General features: G+C 39.7%; 1 protein-coding gene across 1 annotated transcript in view; it reads left to right on the top strand.

Annotated features, from left to right (window-relative positions):
- Positions 1-1,185: 1,185 nt before the first annotated feature.
- Positions 1,186-12,735, top strand: part of ctnnd2b (catenin (cadherin-associated protein), delta 2b) — a 78,415-nt gene continuing 66,865 nt past the window's right edge. The window contains exon 1 of the mRNA XM_048249489.1: positions 1,186-1,409. The gene's annotated coding sequence lies outside the window, so the exon portion shown is untranslated. The remainder of the gene's footprint in view (positions 1,410-12,735) is intronic.

Genomic DNA, 12,735 nt, shown 5'->3' with positions numbered 1-12,735 from the left:
AACTTAATTACGGCACAGTAATTAAACACGCTGAATTCATGAGTGCACTTCCAAAACTTTAATGAAGTATCTGTAAGCAATTGTCTTGCCACTGTTCCGTTCCGTTAGCCAGGCTATCAGTGGGGTCTAGGGGTATGGTTTTGGAGGGTCTAAATCCATGGCTTTTCATTCTCTAATCTCTTGGCCAAGGTCACTGTGTGAATGAGTTTTGCTTCAGCCACACAGGGTGAAAATTGATCCACAGCGGAAGCTCTTGGGTTCGGACTGTCCTGTTGTCTGTTTAGGGCTGGCCAGTGCAAAGGATTAGAGAAGTTTTTTTTTTCAAATAGGGGGCCATTTTGTATGACATCATCACACACCATTGTGCTTTGAGAGAAACAAATGAAAATGGTCTGGTGCCTGTGTGATCTCAAAGACTGTGCACACTGGTTGGATAGATTGCCTGCAATTTTCATAAAAAAAATATTTTGATCTTGTCATTTAAAATGAATGGTGCTTTGTTGATCCAGTTAAATCCTCATTAAAATGGTGTTGTCAACTAAACATTTGTGCAAACCAAGCTATAGGCCTATGTTGTAGAACTAGACCCGGTTACATCAAGTTAAATCACTTGTAGCAGCTGAAAAGATACATTTTTCAGTCATGGTCATTCTGTTCCATTTTCTGATATTTCGTGCTACAATACAACTTTAGAATACTGTCTTGCGAAATTGTAGCCTTTTCTTCCTAAATATTTCGATTTAGAGAACCATCTAGCCCCTTCCAATGGGCCCAGTAGTGCAGATATTTTCCATAGTTATGAGTAAACGCCATCAATGAACCTATACTGACAGTGTCTCGATTTCTAGAAACACGCATTGTGTCCTGTGCGCGCGTAGGCTATGTCAGAGAGCAACACCACCTTACTTTTGTTAAACCGTGAAACAACTTAGTAAGGGTCAGACTACTATAGCCTATTTAAACCGTTTTAAATTGCCGAATCAGATACTTGGTGCGTTTTACTATAAAAGCACTAGCTCAGCCAGACTTGAACAGATTTCTGATTGAAAAAAAAAAGAAAACACTGGTTGTTCCTGATGTGACCAAAAGATGTCGCTACGGGCTTCATACCGTCATCGCAACATGATGTCAAATGGGAAGAAAGGATGGTACAGGAGGCGAGTGCAAGCGCTCCTACCTCTGCCTCCGTAGCTGCACACCGCAGTCATCCGGTTTCGCTCTTGTCCAGCCGTTTTCTTCGGACCCTGAGCGGATGTTACCTTTTTTTTCCTCTTTATTCACACATTCTAGCCAAGGTTTATAATCCATCCCAGGTACAAGGAATGATTGTCAGCGTTTGTAGTCTTTGAATATTTGGAAAAGAACGAGCGGGGAGTTGCCACAGCCACGCTACCCCTGGATATTATTCGGTAAGCGCAATGTCATTCCAGTTGCTTTTCCAGCTGTCATACTCCCCACCTACACCGCAATGTTTAGGCTGTTAAATAGGCTGCTATTATTTAACCTTACATTCAAACAAAAGAACAAATGGACTCTCTGGCAAATGTTTTAACCCATTGATTTGTATTTTTGTAATTTAATGCTAAGAGAACCACGCGATTTAATCCCTGCAGTTGTTAAATGTGGGCTATAGTATACTGGCTTTAGACTGAAAATGGAATCCATTAGAGACTGATTCTCCATCTAAGGCGGATGGGGGGTTGCGTTGGGGAAAAATGTAGTACTTCCCTATTGACCTAAATTTCAGTGATGTATTTGTAAGATTATACTGGTCGACCACAGACTATTGACCGTACGTCCTTTGTTTAAACATGCAACTATAGCAGGATGTTTGATGAAACATTTGATGAAAAATATCGTTTATTTTGAATATTTCATGATCGACGATTATACCTGACTATTGCTCCCTATACATGCACGATGGATGTTTTTATCTCTGGATTATGTTTGCATCGAACAATAAAGATGTAACTCATGGATTAAGCTACTTGTCGATCTTCTGAATAAATAGTATTTTAATGGAGACAATTATTCAGACTACAGCCTGCTGATGTTGTGGAGTAAACGTTGTACTTGCTACAGTATAGTTGATATAGTTGGTTGTAATATTGCTTTAAATGAAAAATATGCAGCCCCAATATATCCCAAAAAGTAGACTTTGACATTTTCCCTTGATTATGTAGCCTACTTGCATCAGCTCAGCTCATAATGCAGAAGGCCTTGCTACTTTTAGCAGTGTACCTCGGGCTAGATGCAGGTTGATTTTTCTACAGTTAAGCCTACACTCTGGAACTACCAGCTAACCTAAAACAATCCATGTTAAATAGTTAAGGATAGGCCTGCCGTTTTAAGAGCGTTTCAAAAACACCAGGACAATACTGTATAGCAACACAAGTATGTCAATAAAACCTGAATAGTAAGAAAAATACAACTAACATTTAAGACCAATACAGATTCTGAAGATAGGCTACTGTACCATACTTTAGTGTAGATTTTGTTCTCATTTTAGGTTTGGATGATTCAGTGTCAGTATTGGACTTATAGCTAAGAAACCATAAAACATAATGCATGCTGTCCGATTTACATTTACAGTTGGACCTTGTTCTGCAAGGAAATAGTCTAGTTGAGAACTATTTTAGTCTACTGTATGCATTAGGGAAGCTACTCTGAGCATTTCTGTATGCATAATGTATGTGATCATGTTTTTGTTTGATTTTATGGACACTGGACAGCCCAGATTTTGTTTTGATAATAATTTTGTATTTTGGCTGAGGGATTCTGAATTCAAATACTGATAGGGTTAGTAGTAGTAGTAGTAGTAGTAGTGGTGGTGGTGGTGGTAGGAGGGCTCGTAGTAGTAGTTCCTCATACAAAGAGATGACACACATATATATGTACACTTGCACCCTTACACCAAAATTCTGATCTTTTCATTGGGAGAGATACAGTATATATATCATATTGTGATGCTGATGTGAATGAATTGTGAAATGGAGTGAATTTCTACATTTTCTTGTACGGAAAAGTCTATGAATACCTATATCTTGTGATAGGTCACTCATTCCCTGTTTGATTGTTCTCTTCATTGGCCCTACTTGCTCTTGCATCATTCAAACTGGAATCTCGGAGTTATTTTATTGTACCAGTGTTTTTATGTGAAAGCTTTTAATTGCATCTGATGCATTTTGAATACTGCTGGTGACTGTTGCCTAATCAGCAGATCATAGCAGAAGACATTATTGGGTCCTGACAGGTTGAAACAGGCCGGAAGGTAGTGGACACACACCAACAGCATACAGATCATGGAGGGGAATCAGAAGGTTTTATATTAGAGTGTGTGTATTTTATTTAATCATTTAGAATTTGCATTTGCAACCAATGGACTGCATCACTCCGAACCATGAAGCTATTCTGCTTGTGTATCACTGCTGTAATGTTGCTGGTGTTCCCATGAGTTTCACAATGCTAATTGTTGTTGGGAGTCTCTGCATTGGATTTCCTTGGATTTGGCTTAATGGCGTTGGAAATGGGCCTAGTCTTAAACTGAACTGATCAGATCAGCCTGTAACCAAATGGCATTGACAACACTCTCTTTCAGAGCAACATTGTTTGATGTTATCACATGACAACAACTCTGTTGTCAAACACATGCCTTAACATTTCTTACCTCAGCTCTCTGCCGATAACTTACTGTTACTTACTTACTGTTCTTGCTGACAATCAGATAAATTTGGTGGCCAGTTCCAGCGTTATGGATGTGACAATTGGACCTATATTGGTAAACAAAATGCCTTAGAGTAGGGGCAAAATTAGTATCAGTGAATTAATTTGCATAACTTTTAATGTAACCTCTGTCCTCTGAATAGTGAGAAATCCTCAAATTTCATATAATCATTTTCATCCTAAGAATACAAGGCATTTTATCAGCGTTATGGATGTGACATGAAATAAACACACTTTTGTGAGAGATTACAGGTTTTCTACAAACTCTGTGAATTTTGAAGGAAACTGCCAAAACTATGATATATGTAGCATGAAAGAGACTTGAATGAACACAAAAAGTGTGTTTTTGAAACTATGCGTCATTTTCGTAATGCATTATGTAGGAAAAACTGGCGTTATGGATGTGATGGTTTCACGTTATGGATGTGACGTGTCTGAACCAGTCCTCGGCAAACTACATAAAACACATAATTAAGTAGTGAATTTTGATATGAAACAATTGAAATAGTAATCATGAAAAACTAGTGATGAAATGATTGCTTCCTCAGTGCCCACTAAGATCCACAGGACCCGCCACCTTGACACACAAACCGGCATGGGAGACGAACGCTCTAACCACTGAGCTAAAAGCCCAGGCTTCCAACTCAGCGGTTAGAAGCGTTCTTAAGGTTAGGGCTGTGAGGATTTACACGCTAGCTCAGTCTGCCAATATTTATGGTATGTTAGTCTCAAGAGCCCGCATCAACCTAGCCCATACCCACTCATTTGTGATTTGCACACATAAAGTACATGCACGCGCGCGTGCACACACACACACACACACACACACACTCTTATAAACAAAAGCAAACTCACATATGCACACACTCATTTGCATGCACATGAGTTGCAGGAGTAGGAGATGGAGACAAATTGACAAGCGTGATTTATTTTTGCGAAGAGAATATGCAGAACTGAAAGGCAGTCATATTTTGTACCGCTATGTGGTACATCTAGTTTATTGCTGCCGTTACTCATGTTACTCTTTGGGTATCAGCTACAGAGGACCTGACACTTCAAATGCTGGCATATCGCGTCACATTTCAAATTAAACTGTGTTAAGCAGACGTGAGCGGCAGGCTGAACAGATCTGCAACAGAAGGAGGTTGCTATGTTAACTCCAGCTGCAAAGTCAGCCATCTTCACCAGCTAACACGATAATCCAGTTACTGTACAACGACAGTTACGGGAAGATAATCGCTCAGATTTTTGTTATTAGGCCACTTGAAAATAGGCTATGGCTAGGCTAATCACTGGAGGTATTTTAATATTATGTTTGTTTTGCTAATGCTTAGGCGAGGCCTCCCTGTGGTTTTGATCAACCTAATAATCTTTGAAATGTCAATTGTAAACATTAAGGTGAAATGCGTTGAAACTGACATGCCACCAGAACAGACGTTTATCGGCTTTGAGGTAAAATAAAGTCTCCAGTCTTGTAAAGTCACATTATGTAACATCCATAACGTCACATCCATAACGCACCATTAAAGGTTTTAAAAGTAAGAAAGCGGCACAATTTGTTCATCACACTTTATATTGATATAAATCAGCTTTGCACAGACACTATGGACATTGTCGCATCAACACTGTATGTGTAGCATAAACTTTTCCTATAAAACGTTATGGATGTGACATGGCCATGGAACTTGCTGACTTAAAAACAAAAGCCTTACAAATGTGAGGAGCTGTGCTCTTAAAGGCAAGCTGAGCATACACATTGCTCTACCATTCCCTTGTCAATCTGGAATTTGTCTAAGGATACAATTTGTTTGAACCTTGAGTCCATTTATCCACTTTTTAAATATGTATAATATTACCATGTGAAAAATGTTGTTTCTGTATGGTTGCACACCATATTTATGATGTAAAAAGAGTGTAATTCTCCATCAAATTCAATCAGATCTGTAACAAACAATAAAATTGTAGCCTATCCCTTTTCACTACATGGATTAGCTGCCAGATACGTGAAAAGAACAAGTGTAGAAACATCACAATGCGATGCCTTGGCCTATACTTGGTTGGATTTTGTAGTTACTGCAAAATTAACACCCTCGTTTCTATGAAACTGGAAACAATTGAACCAGGAGACTTTGTCACGTACAAGACAAAACAGAGCAGATGTCTGTAAGCCAAATATTTGTAATATTTGTAAGAGTAGCCTATGCTACAGTGACACAACGTAGGCTATCGTTAACGTAGCTTTGGAATTCGCGGCCAACATCAAATCCATAGTTCTAACTTTTTAGCACCAAGTCAAAATGTCCAGGTCAACCACAAATAATTCTACTATTTTTTATTGCTTAGCCTACTTACCACTTCAACACCATTGATTGTAACCAAAAACTGTATGTGTAAAAGTTCAACTGTTCAAACTGTAGCCTAAAGTTAACTGTAACAGTTCAACACACGCAAAACATTGCGAGCTCAATGTGCGTGTGTGAGTTGGCTATTATAGTAGAGCGGCTACAAGGCCAATTTCGCAAGAATCGTGCAAATTATGATACAAGCATGAAACTTGGTAGGTATGTGCTTATGACCAATACAATCAAATCTACCTGATTGACCACTTGAAATGGTGGCCTTTTTCCAAGATGGCCGCCGAAAAAGACTCCAGAAATGGATTTATTGCATAGAATTGACCTAGCAAATTATGATACAAGCATGAAATTCGACATGTATGTGCTTAAGACCAATACAATCAAATCCACTTGATTTGCTACTTGAAATGGTGGCCATTTTCCAAGATGGCGTCCAAAAAGACTCGAGAAATTGCAAATGTGGTGTAAATCATTTTTCACTCTCCTTAAATATGTTTCCATATATGATGAAGTGATACAGATATTAAAAATGTTCCACAATGACAAATAAGCCACTTATGACACACAAATAGCATGGTGATAACATGCTAATAATGCCAGTTCTTAATGTCAATGGAGGGCGTTGCGTGATGCCACCCCCCACCCCTCCAAACAAATAAAATGGTTATGACATGCTAATAATATAATGACACTAATATGCTAATAACGGCAATTCATGGTTTTCTCGATGTTGCTGTTAAACAAAAGATGCGTGTACACCAGAAACAACCTCAGCTACCAAGTAGCCAAGGTCGCGGAAGAAGCTTTGTCATGAATTCGCTTTTTTCGCTCTGGACGTGACATTGACATGTTTGATTTAGCTAATCACATAACGGCTCTGGCTTGTCAGCCTGGGACATTCGAAGATAAGAGCAATTGTTTTTTGCCGAACCGCTCATTACCATCATATTAGCTGACTTTTAATTGCTAAATCGCTTAATCGCTCTGGTCGCCCAGATTGGTTCGCTCCCGGCGAATTCACTTTGGTCGCTTTATTCACCGACCCTCCATAGACAAATAATGACTTCCGTCTTTCTGGTCGCATAGGTCGCTTTTGGTTTTACATGCAATTAACAGCGGTAACAGTTATTAACGACAAATAAGCCCCTTATCACACAATGATAACATGGTGATAACATGCTAATAATGACAATTCTTGATGTCAATGGAGGGTGATGCGATACCATTGTGGTAATAATATGCTAATAACGGTAATTTATGATTTTCTCGATATGGGCGTTTAAAAACACTAATAACGTGCTAATGGTACTAACGGTAATAATATGGTAATAATGTGCCGCTCACTATAATTTGTTCTCTCTGCGACTGTCCCCACAATTACCCCAGAGTTAGAGAACAAGGCGACCAGAGTGAATCAATCAGCAGTGGTCCAATGTCGCTGTAAGTGGCTAAAATTAATTCTGAATAACCTCAGTGGCTGGTTTAATTCAGATAGTTATGGTCTAAATATTGTAAGGATATCGAGAGTGATATACAGTACATATACAGTGTAATTTGTAGTAGGAGAGTAGGCTACAAAGTAGGGCAGTAAGAACAGACAGGAATATTATATATGAGGCATACTAAGTGTTCTGTGTAACCACTCTGAAGGCCTGACTGACCGCAACGTCAAAAAAAAATTTGGTTTGACTAACTGTAGCAACATTGCCCTTTTCCATGCTCAAGGTGAGGGTGGGTAAAGAAATATTACATCTTACTTGTGACATGGTCAGAATAATCATCTGGGGCCAGACTACAATCGCCAGGCCAGATATTGGGAATCCTGCTGAATGGGGTTGGATGAAAGGAGATGATACATGGCAGGTTTGTTGGACAACTTTGCTCTCCAATTGCAGCCAGCTGTCAGGAACTCACTAAGTGTTCATGCAAAAAAGGTTGCACCCATAGATGCAAGTGCTTCCGTTTGGGGCTTTTGTGCACAGCACTATGTGGTTGCACATGTGAATAGTATATGTAGAGCACTGTTACAGTGACTCAATTAATTCCAAAGGGTGAAATGTTGATGGTGTTTTCTTAAAAACACATTTGAAAAATTGCTCACATTTGCTGTGAAACGGACTGTTATTTTTTCCATGCTGAGATACTTACTGCCATATTGTTCTTCTTGGCATCAGAGTTCTTTGCCTTGTTACAGTAAAAAAAAAAAAAAAACATGCTCTGTTATCACCTGCTCTGGTTGTACAGTCGTATTTTAGATAGGCAAGTTGGTGCACGGCTCTGTCAGTCCTGATGCTGTTGCATAGATTTCTAAGATTAATTTAGCCCTTCCGGGTTTGTAGTCTTTGTACATACATGTAGTTCATTTGTGAAACACTGAATCTCAGTTATGTGCCTTTTTGCTTGATTTTTGCTTGATTGAATTTCCAATGATTTCATCATAGAAGGAAACAGAAATGTAGTGAATGTTAACATTGATTTGGGCCACATCTGCTAAATTAATTGCAATTAATGAAGTTCTAGTGTCTTATTTGGTGGCCATCTTTAAAAATGGCTGCCATATTACATTTTCAAATTGCAAATGAGGTGGATTTGATTATATTGCTCTTTAGCACAAACACACAAAATTACATACTTGTATCATCATTTTCTTGCTCACTTCTGGGCTAAATTCAGTCTTTTGGTGGCCATATTGTAAAATGGCTTCCATTTCAAGTAGCGAGTTAGGTAGATTTGATTGTATTGTTTTTTTAGCACATTCATGCCAAAATTCATGCTTGTATATTAACTTTAAAATTCCCTTTGTCAATTCTGTACAACAAATACATTTTTAGAGTTTTTCATGGTGGCCATTTTGGAAAATGGCCGCCATTAAAAATGGTAAATCAGGCAGATTTTATTGTATTGGTCTTCAGCACATGCATGCCTAATTTCATGCTTGTATCATAATATCTTTGGTCAATTCTGAGCAATAAATCAATTTCTGGGGTCTTTTTTGTCGTCCATCTTGGAAAATGGCCGCCATTTCAAGTAGCCAATCAGGTAGATTTGATTGTATTGGTCTTGAGCACATACCTGCCGAATTCCACGCTTGTATCATAATTTGCACGATTTTTCCTGTAGCCGCTCTACTATTAGGAAAAGGGCTGCTGATCGGTCTTCAACTATTTTGGTAGCCTCCGATTTATTACACATCCAGAAAGATACATTTGAGTCGTTACAGGCTCTGGCTTATTATGGAGCAAAATAGGAACAAAGTTATGAAAAAAAAATATATCAGGGAGGAAATATCCGAGGGGGCACGTGCCCCCTTAATTTCAATGGACATGACGCCACTGTACATTTGTATCCAATTGACTCTGGTGCATGTGCATTTGAAACACAGACAGAGTCGGAGAGGGAGAGAGGAACAGAAGGGGGAAATCTCACTTTACCCTACCGCACACATGTATGTGAACACAGAACGTCTATCTAGCGAATTTGACCCGACCCACCCGCAACCCGCGATTTTACCTGGAAGTCTCACCCGCGCCCTCCCGACCCGCGGGTTATAATCCGGCCTGCGCAACACTAGGGAGAATGGGGACCGAAGGACGTGTCCACACCAATGTCAAATTACGACTGAAATGTCCCCACCAATATTAAGGTCGAAATGGGGAAAAAAGCGCTCACATGCGCTACACAAAGAGTTAAATAATTTCTCACTTCAGTGCTGCGGATCATCTCGTACAGATCTTGTAATGTGCAGTAGCCTATAAGGGTAAATCGCGCTGATTTGAAGTTACCTATAACTACCAGTGAACCGCAGTCTCCTGCGCAGCATGGCGCAGCGCTTCAGCTTCACTTCACTACAAGGCATATGAAGTGCGTCCAAATTTACCCATTCTTCTCTGTTGAACTCCTCGAGAAGTAGGCTACTCATCACACATGTGTCACATGAAAGAGCCTTTTCTCAGCTTTTAAATGGTGCTAGCTAGCCACTATTTGCTGTGATAAACAGTTCACAAGAAAAATAACTTCAAGAGATTTAATAATTATTCTCTGCGCACATCTCCACATAAATTCCTCTCGGTGGAATATCGTAGGCCTACACTCTCTTCACGCAACACATGACAAACCATATATCAGAATAAACAGCAGACCTTACCGAAAACAAAGGTGTAATGCATTCCCGTGTATAGTTAGCTGTTCCACAGTAATCCTGTTTTGAAATAAATTGTAGCAAAATTCAACATGGTCTTTCGGCTTTAAGCATTTCTTAAAACTGAGCTGTGCTTAGATCGCCTAGATATCTGTAAATATCAGAATCAGAGAATATACAGGCAGCTCACGGTTAAGAGTTTGTCAATGTAGCCTTAATGATAAGCTGTGCTCAAATGGGTCAATGCATGATTAACATACCAAATAGAAAATAAATGTTAAATATAGCCTACATATCTGTACTTATTAAATTCAGATTATGTAGGCTACACAGCATAGTTAGATCAAGTTGGACAGTAGCACATTTTAATCATGGATAGTAGTTGGACAGTAGCACATCATTTTATATATCTATAGTGGGGGGGTTATAGTGGTGTCCCCACCAAAGCTCAGACCAAACCTACGCCCTTGTGTGGCGGAAAAAAGTAGTTCTACAAACAAGACCGTTTTAGCGATTAAAACGTTTAAATTATAACAGCAAATAAACACAACACAACACAAAGTGGCAACAGTGGTATAAGCAGGATGGACTCCACGGCATTCAGTTCACAGAAAGAAATGCACTTACAAGGTGTAAAAGCCCCTTGGCTGGCGTGTCGAGGCCGTTTTATCCCGAACATGCATTTCTTTCTGTGAACTGAAGGTCGTGTCGTCCATTATCCCTTACTTATTTTCCATGGACTTTAATTCAGATATTTTTTCCGACTGGAACGGGTCTATAGGTCGATTTCGATGGCTCCTCCATCTTGGGTTTTGATTTGAACCTTTTTCTTGTCAAGAAATTACACAGGCAATTGGGTGAGTGACATATAGTGGACAAATGGGCTGCTTTCAAATTAAAACATTAGTTATGTCATAAAAAAGTTGCATTGTTTGCATGATACAATGTAATAACGTGATCCCCAACAATGTAACTATAATCTGATTACACATTTTTTTTATTGTAATCTGGGTTGATTATAGTTACTTGATTTTGTAATCTGATTACATCCGTAACCCTGAATTTACCCCATATGAGGGGTAACGGCTCGTGTCCATTATTGCGGCACGTAGACGCTTGCAGACGCCTAGCCCTCTCTCTCGTCGCCGCTTGTGGGCGTGTATAGGCTAAAGTGTATGGTGTAACGTTTTATTTTTTGTAATTACACAATGCCAGCTAATGTAGGCTACTAAAGTGGAGGTAGCCTACTACTGTTAACATATTTTATTGAAACACTCGCCAACAAGGTCTTTTTGATAGGGTGCAGTGGCGAACTTGTTCTAAACTTAACATCTTCGCCACTATATAGCTTAATATATTTTCATAAAACCTACATGATTATCAGGCGGAACAAATATTTCTGGCAGGCTATTGTTCCGGACCGGAAGACTAGAGCAAAGGACATAACTTGTTTACCGAATATGTACTTTCATTGGCTAATCGCCTCGCGTTAACCGCTCTCATTTACATAAAGTTCAGCTGAGCCCAACTTCTTGACGCGCCGCCTCTGTTTGAATCATAGACAGTAAAAGAAAAGGTTCGAATGGCCGCGCCGCCTTCCCAAGGTGCATTGCGGAAGCGTAAACCACGCCTTGCCGCACTCCATAGGAAATCAATTGGCTATGTGCGGCGCGGTGGGCTTTGCCGCGATAATGGACACGAGCCGTAAGATGAGGCTAGGTGTGGGGTAACTTGGGCCAAAACAAAGATTTTAGGTAAAACATTTTTATTTTCTCCAAACAATAATTTCCTTTCTGCAAACAGTAACAAACACCAACATTTAACTAAGAATTTGCCAAATAGATTCAACTGAAAATTTGACAGGTTTAGGCCTATAACATCATGTGTCACCTGTTTACCTTTCAGATTAATTTGCTGCCACCTAGTCTCTTTAGCTCTTAGTAACACTAAGAAACCATATAGAATGAGGTCACAAAATCAAGGCAAACTTAAAAAGGCAATACAAGTACTAGTTAGCTGACTCAACTTACCCCAGCCCTGGTATAAGTATATATACTCTTTTGATCCCGTGAGGGAAATTTGGTCTCTGCATTTATCCCAATCCGTGAATTAGTGAAACACACACAGTGAGGTGAAGCACACACTAATCCCGGCACAGTGAGCTGCCTGCATCAACAGCGGCGCTCGGGGAGCAGTGAGGGGTTAGGTACCTTGCTCAAGGGCACTTCAGCCGTGCCTACTGGTCGGGGTTCGAACCAGCAACCCTCCGGTTACAGGTCCGAAGTGCTAACCAGTAGGCCACAGCTGCCCTGTTGGTGGCTCATCTTAACCCACAACCACCATTTTGAAAGAAAATGCTTCTCACAACAAGCTAAGGTAACATTCATGATTTTGTTTAGCCCTCACATCATAGCTTAAAAGGGCAGCAATTGAGGTGTAATGCATCAGAATGTTGTTCTAATCACGTTTTTTCTGGTTCTAATCAAGTTTTTTTCTTAACTCTGGACTCTTGAACTC

Source organism: Alosa alosa, chromosome 1 (assembly GCF_017589495.1).
Source record: "Alosa alosa isolate M-15738 ecotype Scorff River chromosome 1, AALO_Geno_1.1, whole genome shotgun sequence".
Classification (NCBI taxonomy): Eukaryota; Metazoa; Chordata; class Actinopteri; order Clupeiformes; family Clupeidae; genus Alosa; species Alosa alosa.
This window is presented reverse-complemented; position numbering and strand designations above follow the sequence as displayed.